Here is a 16237-nt window from a genome sequence, read left to right as displayed (position 1 = left end):
CACTTCTGGGTATACACCCTGAAAAACTAGAAGCAGGAACTCAAACAGATGTTTGTATACTCATGTTCATGGCAGCATTATTCCCAGTAACCAAAAGGTGGAAGCAACTCTTGTCCACCAAAGGATGAATGGTAAACAAAATGCAGCCTATCCACAGCATGTAGTATTATTCAGATGTAAAAAGGAACGAAATTCTGACATATGCTACCACATGGGTGAATCTTGAGGACATTAAGTGAAATAAGCTAGATACGTAAGGATAAATACTGCTGAGCACCGTGGCTCACACCTGTAATCCCAACACTTTGGGAGGCCGAGGTGGGTGGATCATCTGAGGTCCGGAGTTCGAGACCATCCTGGCCAATACTGTGAAACCCCATCTCTCCTAAAAATAAGAAATTAGGCAGGCATGGTGGTGCATGCTTGTAATCGCACCTACTTGGGAGGCTGAGGGAAGAGAATCGCTTGAACCTGAGAGGCAGAAGTTGCAGTGAGCCAAGATGCACTCCAGCTTGGGCAACAAGGGCAAAACTCCGACTCAAAAAAAAAAAAAAGGATAAGGACAAATATCGTATGATTCCACTTACATGAAGTACCTAAAGAGTGGTAGAATTCACAGAAGCAGAGAATAGAATGGTGGTTGCCAAGGCCCGGGGGGAGGGAAGAATGGGGAGCTATTATTTGAAAGATGTGGATTTCCATCTGGGAAGATGAAAAAGTTCTAGAGAAGGATGGTGGCAATGGTTGCACATCAATGTGAATGTGCTTAATGTCACCACGCTGTGCACTTAAAGTTGGTTTAAGTGATAAATTTTATGTTAAGTATATTACCACAGTATGTTTAAAAATCAAGTTAGAGGACAAGTGTGTATCCAACCTTGGTGTTCCTGGGAATTTTGATGAGCACAGTTGCTGTGGAGAAAAAAGTACAGAAGACCAGGCGTGATAGCTCACGCCTGTAATCCCAGCACTTTGGGAGACCAAGAAGGAAGGACCACTTGTGTGCAGGAGTTCGAGACCAGCCTGGGCAACATTTGTAGAGCTCTCATCTCTACAAAAAAGAAAAACTTAGCTGGGCATGGTGGCATGTGCCTGTAGTCCAAGCTACTTGGGAGGCTGGGGTGGGAGGATCGCTTGAGCCTGGGAGGTTGAGGCTGCAGTGAGCTGTGATTGTGCCACTGCACTCAGCCTAGACAACAGAGTGAGACCCTGTCTAAAAAAAAAAAAAAGTAAAAAGTAAAAAGGACAGAAGCCCAGCTACAGGGGATCAAGGAATGACCAAAGAGTAAGAAAGCGAAGCCCCCGAGGTGGGGGGCAATGCAAGGTGGGATGAGAAAGATAGAGTTGGAGGGGAGAGAATCAAGGGGGTTTTTTTTGTTTTCAAAGATGGCAGGCATTTCGTTCTGTTTACCGGTTGATGGGAAGAAGGTTTTAATTGGGTATTTGCTTTATGTTTTGGAATGAAAGTTTTTGCCTCTCATTATAATGCAATTAAGTGTTCTGACTTAACACTTAAGGCTGAGGTGGGAAGATTGCTTGAGCCCAGGAGTTCGAGACCAACCTAGGCAACACACTGAGAAGCCCCATCTCTATTTAAAAAAAGAAAAAATGATTGCGAGAACAGGAAGCATGTTTGTGGGGGAAGATTAAACTTGCCGTTGAAGGCAGGCATCATGTGGTCCCTTGGGCCAGCTCTCTCCCTGGTGACCTGACCCCTAACTAGCATGGTTCTTCCCTCTTCACTCACGAGGAAACGTGAACTTGGAGCTGCTTCAACGTGTCAGAAGGCTGCTGATCAAGAGCGTACTTTCCATTTTCTCCGCCATTGGAAGATCAAGAATAGACCTAGTTGATAATTTGGTAGCCAGTGACTTCTGTTAGCGAGCTAGAAGGCAGCTGAAACACGCCCTGACACTTTCAGGATCAATGGCAACGTGGCTTAAGTGCCAGAAGGAGAGAGTGAACGAGTGATTTCAAGGTTTTTGTTGTTGCTAAGTGTGGACAGTTTCATAAATACCTGTCAACCTCCAGAACATTGAGAAATCAGATGTGTCAGGAGTGGCGGTGTCCCTAAGTGAGTAATGCACACCCCTTTCTGGTGGGATACGTCTCTAGGTCAGTGGTTCTCAAAGTGGAGGTCCCTGGATTAGCTTATGCATCGGGCGTATTCGGGGAACTTGTTGTAATGTAATCTCCGCCGCTGCAAGTCAAGTCAGAACTCATACCCGGAGGCTGAGACGAAGTGATCACGAGGTCGGAGATCGAGACTATCCTGGCTGACACAGTGAAATCCCCCTCGGTTTCACAAACACAAAATCACCGGGATGCAGGGGCGACGCCTGTGAAGTCCCAGCTACTCGGGAGGCTGAGGCAGGAGAATGGCGTGGAACTGGGAGGCGGAGCTGCAGTGAGCTGAGATCCCAGCCACTGCACTCCAGCCTGGGCGACAGAGCCGGTGACTCCGCCTCTGCGTGCAAAAAATGCAACTCCTGGCCAGATGCAGTGGCTCACACCTGTCATCCCAGCACTTTGGGAGGCCGACGTGGGTGGATCACCTGAGATCAGGAGTTCAAGACCAGCCTGGCCAATGTAAAGAAACCCTGTTCTCTATTAAAAATACAAAAAATGGTCAGCAGGCAGGCTACTGTAGTCCCAGCTACTGGAAGACTGAGGCAGGAGAGAATTGCTTGAACCCAGGAAGTGGAGGTTGCAGTGACAAGAGCTAATTCACCTTCAGACTCTATGCCTGGGTGCCGAGCGAGACTCACCAAAAAAAAAATTGGCGAGGAGCAGGGCACGGTGGAGCCTGAGTACCTGTAATCCCAGCACTTTGAGGGGCTGAGGTGAAAGATCATTTGAGCCTAGAGTGAACGCCCAGTAATACAGAGCCGAACCCCATTTCTACAAAAGAAAAAACTGTCTATACTATTTATATGCACACATAAGCAGCGCGATCACATCCGCCGCTTCTATCACAGGAGCATTCCACCAGTTCCATGCACATGTGTTATGCTGTTCTGGCAAGCATAACAACGCATGATTGCCAATATACTTTAATTTGCCATCAATATTGAAACCTTTCTCCTCTTGTACAAAGTTTCTCTGCAGAGGAAAATAGTGGCGAAGATGCCAAGTGTTGTTGTTTTTTAAACACTCGTCAAACACGAGGTTTGCTTTTCCAATGTTTGCATGACTGACATCAAACCAACTGTCCTTTGGCATCTTTTAATATCATCGGTGATTCTTTGAGATGAGTCTGGCTTGTCGCCCAGGCTGGAGTATTATAGCGCCGATCTCGCTCTCACTGTAAGCCCTACTTCTTCCGGTTCATTAATTCATTCTCCTGCCTCAGCCTCCCCGAAAGGCCACTGTTCTCGCTAATTTTTTTCTTTATTTTTTAGTAGAGATCGGAAGTTTCACCCATGGTCTCGATCTCCTGACCTTGTGGGGTGGTCCGCTTCGCTCGCCTCCTTAAAGTGGGATTATATGCAGAGCCACCACCGCCCTCGGGTGTGGATGATTCTTTCTAACTATGGGTAGGAAACCCGCCTAAAAGGTAGCCTACCTTAAAGCTTCCAAATGCATAAAACTTGGTCCTCTCCTTTTCCTCTTTCTTTCTTTTCTTTTTTTTTTTTTTTTTTTGAACCTCCCAGGTTCAAGCTGTATTCTCCTGCTCCCCAGTTTCCAAGTAGCTGGGATTACAGGTATGCACCACCACACCCAGCCAATTTTGTATTTTTAGTAGAGACAGGGTTTCTCCATGTTGGTCAGGCTTGCCCCACCCAACCTCCGTGATCCACCCACCTAGCCTCCCAGCATGGGATTTGAGGCCTGAGTCACCACACCTGGCCCTTTTTCCTTTTCATGTTCTCTGCTGCTCCAGGCTGGAGTGCAGTGGCACCATCACGGCTCACTGCAGCCTCGACCTTCTGGGCACAAGTGTTCCTCCCATCTCAGCCTCCTGAGTAGCTAGGACTACAGGCATGCACCATCATGCTCAGCTAATTTTTGTATTTCTTTTCTTTTCTTTTTTTGATACAAGGTCTCACTCTGTTGCCCAGACTAGAGTTCAGTGGTGAAATCTCAGCTCACTGCAACCTCCGCCTCCCGGGTTCAAGCAATTCTCCCACCTCAGCCTCCTGAGTAGCTGGGACTACAGGCACGCATCACCACACCTGGCTAATTTTTTAATTTTTTGGTAGAGATGGAGTTTCACTGTGTTGGCCAGGCTGGTTTCCAACTCCTGACCTCAAATGATTTGGCTGCCTTGGCTTCCCAAAGTGCTGGGATTACAGGCGTGAGCCAGCGTGACTGGCCTCATTTTTGTATTTTTTCTAGCAACAGAGTTTTGCCATGTTGCTCAGGCTGGTCCCAAACTCCTGGGCTCAAGCAATCCTGCTGCCTCAGCCTCCCAAAGCGTTGGTATTATAGGCTTGAGCCACTGTGTCCAGTCTTTTTCCCTTTTTTGTAATAATAGTTTGAGTCTGTACAGCAATCCAGCTGTATGCTGGGTGAAACATTGCCAAGTTTACCAAATGTGTGTTCAGAACCACATGGAGGAGCCCCTTCTTACACTCCCACAGTCTGGTGGCCCGTCCATCTAACATGGTTGTCTTGCCATTCATTGATATGTTCTTGCAATTTATTTTATTTTATTTTATTTTATTTTATTTATTTTTGAGATGGAGTCTTGCTCTGTCGCCCAGGCTGGAGTGCAGTGGAGCCATGTCAGCTCACTGCAACCTCCGCCTCCCAGGTTCAAGCAATACTCCTGCTTCAACCTCCCAAGTAGCTGGAATTACAGGTGCCCGCCATCACGCCTGGCTAATTTTTGTGTTTTTAGTAGAGACAGTGTTTCACCATGTTGGCCAGGCTGGTCTCGAACTCCTGACCTCAGGTGATCCACCTGCCTCAGCCTCCCAAAGTGCTGGGATGACAGGCATGAGCCACCGTGCCCAGCCTGTTCTTGCAATTTGAAGGAAAATGGCAATGGCCAGGAATTTCCTACGAGCAGTGGGTACTGAGTTAGCATTGACTTAGTATATCATATTTCATTTATTTATGTTTTAGATACAAGGTCTCACTCTGTAGTCCAGGCTGGAATGCAATGGAACAATCACAGCTCACTGTAGCCTCGATCTCCTGGGCTCAGGTGATCCTCCCACCTGAGCCTCCCAAATAGCTGAGACACAGGCACACACCACCATGCCCAGCTAATTTTTAAATTATTTCTAGAGACTCCAGGTCTCCCTGTATTGTCCAGACTGGTCTGGGACTCCTGACCACAAGCAATCCTCCTGCATTGGCCTCCCAAAGTGCTGAGATAGGTGTGAGCCACCGTGCCTGGCAGCACATAATATTTTCTTACAGGCCTGATGAGACACATCACCTGATTGCTTTCCACTTTCCAATGCCAGAAACCCTGGATAGGAAAGAGAAGCCGCTTGCCCCAGTGAACATGCAGAGGCTGTGGCAAGGACAGGGAGAGAACTCCCTCATTTTCTGTATCACTCCCCTGAGGCCACTTTCTCTGGGTGAAAATGCCCCTGAGTTGCAATGACAGGCTCTGGGAAGGGGAGGAGAATTCCTCTGTGGGAACACTGTGTCTTCTGGGGATAAACCCAGTCTGCTGCTGGACACAGGGCGGGGAGGGGAGGCTTGAATGTAAAGAAAAAAGAGACTGTGGGCCGGGCACGGTGGTTCACGCCTGTAATCCCAGCACTTTGGGAGGCCGAAGCGGGCGTATTGCCTGAGCTCGGGAGTCCACTACCAGCCTGGGCAACACGGTGAAACCCCGTCTCCACTAAAACTACAAAAAATTAGCCAGAAGTGGCGGCGTGCGCCTGTAGTACCAGGTATTCGGGAGGCTGAGGCAGGAGAATGGCGTGAACCCCGCAGGCGGAGCTTGCAGTGAGCCGAGTTCGCGCCACTGCACTCCAGCCTGGGCGACAGAGTGAGTCTCAAAAAAAGGAAAAAAATAATAAACGAGACTGTGCCCACACGGAGCGCAATGATGGCAAGCCTAAGGTGGAAATGCTCAGCTCTGCACCACTCTCCCTGCACCTAGCATGTCCCCAGCAGCAGGCTTGGTGGGCACCCAAGGCCAGAGCCAGGACTGGGGTAGGCAAGCCAGGAAGCCAGGCACAGCGTCTCCAGAGGTTTCCACTCGAGGGTGGCCACCCTGCGCGTGCGCAGCCGGAGAGTGAGCGCCCCCTTACAGTCTGCACTGGAGGCACCTCGCTTGCCTCCTCCCATCCAAGCGTCCCCAAAGACACAATTAAACGCCACAGAGGATTCTTTAACAAGATCTGGGATCCTCAGAGCCCTGAGGATGATGACGGGCTGAAGCCAGTATCGAGCCTAATTCTTCCAACCATTGCATAGTCAGCAGTAAACTATGCAAGAGGGAAAAGGAAATAGGCGAGGGAATTGGAGTTTGTTTCCAAATTCCCATTTGGCCGTCAGTATCGTGGTGTCAGCAGAAACTCCTTGGTCTCCTTCGTTCTTATTTCCAGCCTTACTTTCCAACTTGGGAACATCCTAAGCAAGGCGCTGGACGAATGGCCGGGCCTAGGTTCTCTCTGGTCCTGCCTCTGCCAATGGTACATGGTGGCATCGGGCAAGTCGTGTGGTTTCTACGAGCTCTGTTTTCCTTATTTAAAAATGTACATAAGGCCGGGCACTGTGGCTCACGTCTGTAATCCCAGCACTTTGGGAGGCCAAGGCAGGCGGATCACAAGGTCAGGAGTTCAAAACCAGCCTGGCCAAAATGGTGAAACCCCATCTCTACTAAAACTACAAAAAAAATTAGCCGGGCGTGGTGGCGGGGCCTGTAATCCCAGCTACTCAGGAGGCTGAGGCAGGGAATTGCTTGAACCCCAGAAGCAGTGGCGCCACTGCACTCCAGCCTGGGCCACAGAGCCAGACTCCATCTCAAAAAAAAAAAAAATTTACATAATACCTACTGTGGCAGATCACGAGCTGTCATGAAGGTCAGAGAAAACTTGTAAAAGTTTGTTGAAAATGTAAGATACTCCAGAACTGGGAGGCATAACAGTCGCTGTTTGTTCTGAAATAGCTCTCCAAAGAGCTGTGTCTAGCTCTTTCTAGCAGTGTCTAGCCAGTCATTTTCATTTCATTTATTTATTTATTTGAGACAGGGTCTCACTTTATCACCTAGGATGGAATACAGTGGCACGCACACAGTTCACTGCAGCCTTGACACCTCGGGCTCAAGTGATCCCCCCACCTCAGCCCAGCCCAGATATGGGGTTTCACCATGTTCCCCAGACTGGTCTCAAACTCCTGAGCTCAAGCAATCCTGCCCACCTCAGCCTCCCAAATTGCTGGGATTACATGTGTGAGCCACCAATGCCGGGCTTACTTTATTCTTCTGGTTTTTTTTTTTTTTTTTTTTTGAGACAGGGTTTCATTCTGTAACCCAGGCTGGAGTGCAGTGGTGCAAACATGGCTCACTGCAGCCTCAACCTCCCAGTCTCAAACAATCCTCCTGCCTCAGCCTCCTGAGTAGCTGGGACTACAGGTACATGCCACGATACCTGGCTAAATTTTTGTTTTTCGTAGAGACAGGTTTTTGCTAAATTGCCTAGGTTGGTCTTGAACATCTGGTCTCAAGCAACCTTCTTGCCTCAGCCTCCCAAAGTGCTGGGATTACAGGCATCAGCCACTAGGCACAGCCCTATTTTCATTTTAAATTGCAGTACCCTTGTTTGAAGTTGTAGGAACTGAGAAAGCAAGCCCTGTTGACTTAAATGGAGACTTACAAAACACATAGTATTTAATTTTTTTCTATGTTATTTCCTATTTGTACTTACAAAGCCTATTTAACCCACTAACCCACTATGCCAAACTAATGCAACTAGACTGCCTCCACACTGGCTTCTGCAAGCAAGGAGGAAATGCAGGCTTCCTTATGAGTAAAGGGTAGATCCAACTTATAAATAACACCTGGCCTGGCCTGAGAATAGAGTCACCCATGACAGGCTCAGGAATTGTAAGAAGAAATGCTTTCCAATATCCAAACACTCATCTCCATTACTCAGCTATCTTCATTCATTCACTGACTTCTCAAAATCCTGTAAGGATTTTGCTGGATACGAGGCTTAGAGAAGGAACTGCAAGCTACCCTCCAGCAAGGGAGACCAAGGACAACCATGCAGTTCCACTATGAGTATTCCAAGGACTGTGTGTTCTAAGTGCTGAGGAAGACAGAGGAGACACCACCTCCATGGAAGGACGTTGGGAGAGTTGGTCAAGATGCACCTCAAGGGCTGGATGGGAGCCTGGGAAACCATGGCAAAAACCCATCTCTGCAAAAAATACAAAAATTAGCTGGGTGTGATGGTGCCTGCATGTAGTTCCAGCTACTGGGGAGGCTGAGGCAGGAGGATCACTTGAACCTAGGAAGCGGAGTTTGCAGTGAGCCAAGATCATACCACTGCACTCCGGCCTGGGTGGCAGAGTGAGACCCTTCTCAAAAAAAAAAAAAAAAAAAAAAAAAAAGCCAGATGGGGCAGAAACATCCCACAGTATTGCAGCTATCTCAGGCCAGTTGTCCCCTATTTAGTCATTTGTTGACGCTCACAAATGTCTGCATTTCTATACAGGCTCAGGCACTGTTCTTGCCACTGGGTAAGTGAAGGACAGAGACAAGTTCCTACAGTTATGAGAGCTTACATTTTGGTAGAGCAGACAGACAATAAAATAAAAAACAAATAAGTAGAATGGTTTCCTATGTGATAGACACTCTGAAGTGAACAAAGCCAGGAAATGGGATAGGGAATGCCTTGCTGAGTGAGTGGACTGGTGGGTGGGATGTTGTTTTATCTGGAGCTGTGGGTATATTGTGGGGAAGAGTATACTGGTCACAGGGAACAGCCTGCACAATGGCCCTGAGGAGGCAGTTAGCTTAGTTTGAGGGACTGATAGGACCACACACAGGAATGAAAGAAGTCAGAACTCAGACAGGCACAGTGACTCACGCCTGTAATCCTAGCACTTTGGGAGGCCAAGGCAGGCAGATCATGAGGTCAGGAGTTCGAGACCAGCCTGACCAATGTGGTGAAACCCCATCTCTACAACAAATACAAATACAAAAAAAAAAAAAAAGAAAAAATTAGCTGGGCATAGTGGCGTGTGCCTGTAGTCCCAGCTACTCAGGAGGTTGAGGCAGGAGAATCGCTTGAACCTGGGACCTGGGAGGTGGAAGTTACAATGAGCCGAGATCACACCACTGCACTCCAACCTGGGCAACAGAGCAAAACTCCATCTCAAAAAAAAAAAAGAGAAGAAGAAGAAGAAGTCAGAACTCAAGGGGACTTGGCCCTGATGGGGAGTTCGGATTTTATTATAAATGTAGCAGAAATCCATTTGTAGAAATTTTTGGCACAGAACTCATATGATCTAAAGTTTTTGAGAGCCAGGACTCTGTTTCTTTTTCTTTCTTTTTTTTTTTTTTTTGAGACAGAGTCTCACTCTGTCACCCAGGCTGGAGTGCAGTGGCCGAATCTCAGCTCACTGCAAGCTCTGCCTCCCGGGTTTACGCCATTCTCCTGCTTCAGCCTCCCCAGTAGCTGGGACTACAGGCGCCCGCCACCTCACCCGGCTAGTTTTTTGCATTTTTTTAGTAGAGACGGGGTTTCACCGTGTTAGCCAGGATGGTCTCGATCTCCTGACCTCGTGATCTGCCTGCCTCGGCCTCCCAAAGTGCTGGGATTACAGGCTTGAGCCACCGCGCCCGGCTTTTTTTTTTTTTTTCCGATAGGCTCTTCCTCTGTTGCCCAGGCTGGAGTACAGTGGCGTGATCTGGTTCACTGCAGTCTCGACCTCCCCGGCTCAAACAATCCTCCTACCTCAGTCTTCTGAGAAGCTGTGATTATAGGTGTGTGCCACACGCTCAGCTAATTTTTAAAAAGATCTGTGTAGATATGAGGTCTATCTATATTGCCCAGGGTGGTCTTGAACTCCTGGGCTCAAGCAGCCTTCCTGTCTCAGCTGCCCAAAGTGCTGGGATTGTAGGTGTGAGCCACCGTGCCCAGGCAGGACTCTGTTTCTTAATGTTTTCCAACCATTTATTGAACTGAATTGAATTTCACTCACTCTACCAAGAATTAGCCGTCTGACCTTGGCCAAATCCCTTCACAGACAACTGCCCCACAGGGTCTTCTTTGCACTTAGTAGGCATTAGCCCAGTGTTTGTTGGATAGAGACCTGCAGCTCCCTCACTGTGATAGGAAGTCGGAGGATGACTCCATCCAGCTCCAGCATTTGCATGAGTCTGTGACCTCAGACTGCTGAAATGATCATAGAGTTATCCACGCTTCTCCAAATGCTTGGTTCCAGGTGCCTTATTATAACCCATTTCTCTCCAGAGTGACCCAAACCCCTCCCTGGATGCTTGGCCACAAAGGGGAAATTAACAGTAACATAAAAAGTTAAGCAGGTGAGAGAACATTATCACTCTTGTCAACAATAAAATCTGCTCCTGATCTTCAGCTGTGAGGACAGGCACATCTATTATTTATAGAATACAGATTGTTAAATATTAAATACTTGAGCCTGGGATAGTGTGAGGGTAAAACCAGGAGTGTGAACTTGTCAAAATCGTAAAAATGGTAACTCTTTGCAAGGGTGAAGTGCACCTACATTTATTACTGCTTTTATTGCACTATAAATTAAGGGGGGAAGCCCATGATGTGTCAATTTCAAGTTCCTTTTTTTTTTTTTTTTTTTGAGATGGAGTCTCGCTCTGTCACCCAGGTTGGAGTGCAATGGCGCAATCTCGGCTCACTGCAACCTCCACCTCCCAGGTTCAAGCAATTCTCCTGTCTCAGCCTCCCGAATAGCTGGCACTACAGGCCCACACCACCACGTCTGGCTAATTTTTGTATATTTAGTAGAGACGTGGTTTCACTGTATTGGTCAGGCTGGTCTCAAACTCCTGACTTCAGGTGATCCACCCACCTCGTCCTCCCAAAGTGCTAGGATTACAGGCGTGAGCCACTGCGCCCGGCTGTCAATTTCAAGTTCTAAATGATAGGCATTATCGTTGGGATGGCATCTGTCTGTACCTAGCTCTGCTTCACAAACAGCTCCCAGCCGACTTGCCTAAAACTATGAACTATTTCATCTGGGAAGGTGGTAAGAGAGAGGTTTTCTTCCTTATTTACCACATGACAGAATGGCAGGCAAGTCAAACATTTGATGAACTGGTAATTTTTCTTGTAGTTACTTGCACAGACGTCCAAAGGTTTGTGTTGATGCAGGCAAAAATACTTCTTAAAAATCTTAAAAGTCGAGGCTGGGTGCAGTGGCTCACACCTGTAATCCCAGCACTTTGGGAGGCGGAGGTGGGTGGATCACCTGAGGTCAGGAGTTAATACCATCCTGGCCAACATAGTAAAACCCTCGTCTCTGCTAAAAATACAAAACTTAGCCAGTGTGGCTGCGCTGTAACCCCTGCTATCTCAGAGGCTGAGGCAGGAGAATGGCTTGAACCTGGGAGGCGGAGGTTGTAGTGAGCCAAGATTGAACCTGGGCAACAGAGTGAGACTTTGTCTCAAAAAGAAAAAAAAAAAAAAAAACTTTAAAGTTGCCAAACACCTTTTTTCTTTTTTCTTTTTTTTTTTTTTTTTTTTTTTTTGGTTGTTACTGGGTTTTGCTCTTATTGCCCAGGCTGCTGTAGTGCAGTGGCACAATCTTGGCTCACTGCACCCTCCGCCTCCCAGGTTCAAGCAATTCTCCTGCCTCAGCCTCCCAAGTAGCTGGGATTACAGGCGCACACCACCTTGCCCGGCTACTTTTTTGTATTTTCAGTGGAGACAGGGTTTCACCATGTTGTCCAGGCTGGTCTCGAACTCCTGACCTCGTGATCCACCCGCCTCGGCCTCCCAAAGTGCTGGGATTACAGGTGTGAGCCACCGCGCCTGGCCTCATCTTAATTTTTATATGATTTTGGCATCCCTCAATTTACCCTAATTTATTTCCTGCCTGAATTTTTCATGCAAATTTAAAACTTAACCCACCACCATTTGCTTCATGACATGAAGTGAGATATCATGAGATTTTTCAGTCTGCCCCTAAGGACTCATAGATGTAAGAACTTGATTTCTTGATTTACTGCTCATAATAAAATGATTCTTTCCCTCTTTTTACAAAGAAGATTTGCACATCCAATTTGTTTTTCCTGTTTAAAAAATGTATTGAATTAAGCCAAAATATTTCCAATGAAGCACCTGATTCAAACACAAATTCTGTGCCCTGGAATATGCAGCCTCATGTTTAGTAATCACCCAGCAGGGATTATGCATTAAATTATCTCCCTTGAAAACTTGTTGATAGACTTATCAATATTTGGATTAATTTTAATGTTAAAGAAGTAAATCCTTAATGTTTCCACTTTAGGGAAAGAAAACTATGACTTAATTGTATTGCAATTTAACCTTGATTATCTTTTTTTCTGACTGAATCCCATACAATGATATCAAATTCAAAAATTAACCTTGTCTGCAGGATGGATAATTTAGTCAAAACCAGGGAAAAGTCAGAAGAAACTAACAAGGAAATCAATCCCTTCATTTTATGTCACATTCTGGGCATTCTGAGGCACATTTTCAATATGAGCCCATCACCTTCTTCCAAATTCTGCTGAAGTTATATTCTGGAAAGATCTAGGCTACTTTCAGAGATGGGAAAACTGAGGCAAAGCAAAATTCCATAATGACAGGAGTAAAAATCAGAAGAAGAAATGATTCAGAAAGAGACTAACCAGGAAAGAGGGAAACACTGGAGTTCAGGGGAGCTGAGATGACCTGCCTGAGGAGAGAGTAAGGACTGGGGATAAGAGAAGACAGAGGGAAAATTGCTTTCAAAAAGCTGCTGGCGGCCAGGTGTGGTGGCTCACGCCTGTAATCCCAGAACTTTTGGAAGCTAAGGCGGGAGGATTGCTTGAGCTCAGGAATTTGAGACCAACTTGGGCAACATAGCCAGACCTTGTCTCTACTAAAAATTAAAATGCGAACATTAGCCACATGCAGTGGTATGAGCCTGTAGTCCCAGTTACACAGGAGGCTGAGTCAGGAGGATTGCTTGAGTCCAAGGAGGTCGAGGCTGTAGTAAGTAGTGGTGACCTATACAAATTTTATTCCAGCCTGGGAGACCAGGGAGCCAGACCCTGTCTCAAGAGAAAGAAAAAAAAGGAGCCAGGCATGGTGGCTCTGTTCAACTGGGAGGCTGAAGTGGTGGATCACAAGGTCTGGAGATCAAAAGAACCATCCTGGCTAACACAGTGAAACCCGTCTCTAAAATACAAAAAGTAGCCAGGTGGTGGCAGGAGAGGCGCCTGTAGTCTCAGCACTTGGGGAAGCTGAGGCAGGAAGAATCGCCCGTGAACCGGGGAGGTCAGGAGCTTACGGTGGAGCTGAGGATCGGACCCACTGCACTCTAAGCCCTCGGCTGACAGAGCAGACTCGATCTCAAAAGCTAGTGAGCAACCATCCATCGGATTTAAGATCAGGAAAGCAGAGCAGCAGAGAAAAGATCTCTGAGTGAAAAAGATTTCATGGAATGAATGGAAGGTGGAACAAAATAATTAAAAGAAAAGGATTAGCAAGAATCATGCAAGAGAAAAAACGGAAAAGAAAGGCAATTAGACACTCTAGGAAAAACAAGCATATACAAGAAATAATGGCCTGCAAATGAAGCAAATGAAATGTGTCATAATGTTAAGCAATTGGTGGAATATGACAGATTTTTTTTTTTCACGTTTGGAAAAATAGTGTAGAGCTCACTACCAGGCCAGGCAACAAACACTCCTGAGAATGGCCTCATAATGGGAAGCCGTTCATGGGCTTCTGACTTTTAAAGTCAAGCTGCAGACATCGCATCCAAGACTTGGTTTTGTTGGCAAGACAGAAGGCAAATGTTAACAAGTGAAAAAGTTAAAAAGTGAAACTGATAGATGTTATGATGAGGAGAGGAGGAAAAATGGGGTGTAAATATCCTTGTCTGACAAAGTGGAGGATCAAATGAAATTGTGGAAAGTGTATATACCAGAGATCAAAATAGATCCTTTTGCAGTTCATTAGCATGATGTGAGAAAACATTTTAAATGGTCCATTTTTGGTCGGGTATGGTGGCTCATGCCTGTAATCTCAGCACTTTGGGAGGCCTCCAGTGATCTACCCGCCTCGGCCTCCCAAAGTGCTGGGATTACAGGCATGAGCCTCCGTGTCCAGCCAGATTTTCTATTTCTTCTTGAATCTTTTCTTGAGTTTTTCCCCCTCTCTTAATGGTTGACATTTATATTATTACAGTACTTCAATTATTCTATCCATCCCCTTTCTAACTTTTAATAGGCTTATATTTTGATTTCTTATTTTATTTTATTTTTCTTTATTTCATGTCAGATGGGTAACATCCTGATGTCATAACACATTTTGAGGGAGGCACTCTCACACATGCTAGTGAAAACCTAATCATCATGTGTGAGGAAACACATATTCACTCCTTCAAACCCAAAGAATGGACTCGGAGACACGAAGAACGGCGGAAGTGAGATTTTTAACGGCAGTCTTGCAAGATGGGGTGTCTGGTAGGCAGGCACAGCCAGGGCAGCTACAGCAGGTAATTGATCTTCTAGCACGCGGTCCCTCCCCAAGTTGCTCATTGGTCTAGTACTATGGGGTTACAATCTTCCTGGATGTCACCTAAGTTTCGTTATCCCCCTTTAAGGTCAGACCCAGGTCCCCTTCCCTGCTAAAGTTTCAATTTCCCAATCATGAAACTTTCTTCCCTTTTATGGGCTGACCCCTCCTCTACATTCTGTTCGCTTATTGTGACCTTCTAGGTGCATGAGCCATCAGGTTTGTTACATCCACAGGCTGGCTGCCAGTACTCAGATGTATCATATCTTGAAAATGGACTATTTATGTATTTATTTTTGAGATGGAGTTTCCTTCTTGTTGCCCAGGCTGGAGTACAATGGCAGAATCTTGACTCACTGCAACCTCTGCCTCCTGGGTTCAAGCGATTCTCCTGCCCCAGCCTCCCAAGTAGCTGGGATTACAGGCGCCTGCCACCACAACGAGCTAATTTTTTGTATTTTTAGTAGAGAAGGAGTTTCACCATGTTGGTCAGACTGGTCTCGAACTCCCCACCTTAGGTGATCTACCCTCCTCGGCCTCCCAAAGTGCTGGGATTACAGGTGTGAGCCACCGTGCCAGGCCAAGAAAATCTCTTGAACCCAGGAGGTAGAGGTTGCAGTAAGCCGAGACTGCGCCACGGCACTCCAGCCTGGGTGACAGAGCAAGACTCTGCTTCAAAAAAAGAAGAAAGAAGGGGGAGAAGGGGGAGGAGGAGGGGAGGGGAGGGGGAGGGGAGGGAAAGTGGAAGGGGAAGGGGATACCTATAACAAGTAAGCAAATTGAATTAGTAATCAAAAACCTTCCTCTACACACACACACACACACACACACACACACACAGACACACACACAGAAGCCCAGACCTAGAATTCACTGGTGAATTCTACCAAATGTTTAAAGAAGAATTAACACCAATCCTTCACAAGCTCTCCCAAAAAATAAAGCAGGAGGGAATACTTCTCAGCCTATTCTGTAAGACCAGTATTCCCTAGTACCAAAACTACACAAGGCATCACTAGAAAATCACATACCAATAGACCTTATGAAGATACACAAAAAACTCTACAAACTAGCAAATTGAATCCAGCAAATACTAGCAAATCAAATACTAGCAAATTGAATCCATATAAAAAAGATTATAGGCTGGGCACGGTGGCTCATGCCTGTAATCCCAGCACTTTGGGAGGCCGAGGCAGGCGGGTCACGTGAGGTTAGGAGTTTGAGACCAGCCTGGCCAACATGATGAAACCCCGTCTCTACCGAAAATACAAAAATTAGCTGGGCAGGATGGTGGGCGCCTGTAATCCCAGCTTCTTGGGAGGCTGAGGCAAGAGAATGGCTGGAACCCGGGAGGCAGAGGCTGCAGTGAGCCGAGATTACGCCACACACTCCAGCCTGGGCAACAGAACAAGACTCCTCCATCTCAGAAAAATAAATAAATAAATAATAAAAATAAAAAAGATTATAGTGGGGCATGGTGGCTCATGCCTATAATCCCAACACTTTGGGAAGCTGATATAGAAGGATCGCTTGAGGCCAGGAGTTCAAGACCAGCCTGGGCAACACAGCATGAC

General features: G+C 46.6%; 1 non-coding gene across 1 annotated transcript; it reads right to left on the bottom strand.

Annotated features, from left to right (window-relative positions):
- Positions 1–14420: 14420 nt before the first annotated feature.
- LOC116272561 lies at positions 14421–14520 on the bottom strand. Its single transcript, XR_004181211.1, has one exon. It is a non-coding gene; the product is annotated as a small nucleolar RNA U13 (small nucleolar RNA).
- Between the last annotated feature and the right edge of the window lie 1717 nt (positions 14521–16237).

The sequence above is a fragment of the Papio anubis genome, chromosome 1, assembly GCF_008728515.1.
Source record: "Papio anubis isolate 15944 chromosome 1, Panubis1.0, whole genome shotgun sequence".
NCBI lineage: Eukaryota > Metazoa > Chordata > Mammalia > Primates > Cercopithecidae > Papio > Papio anubis.
The sequence above is the reverse complement of the archived record's forward strand: the minus strand, read 5'-3'. Positions and strand labels throughout refer to the sequence as shown.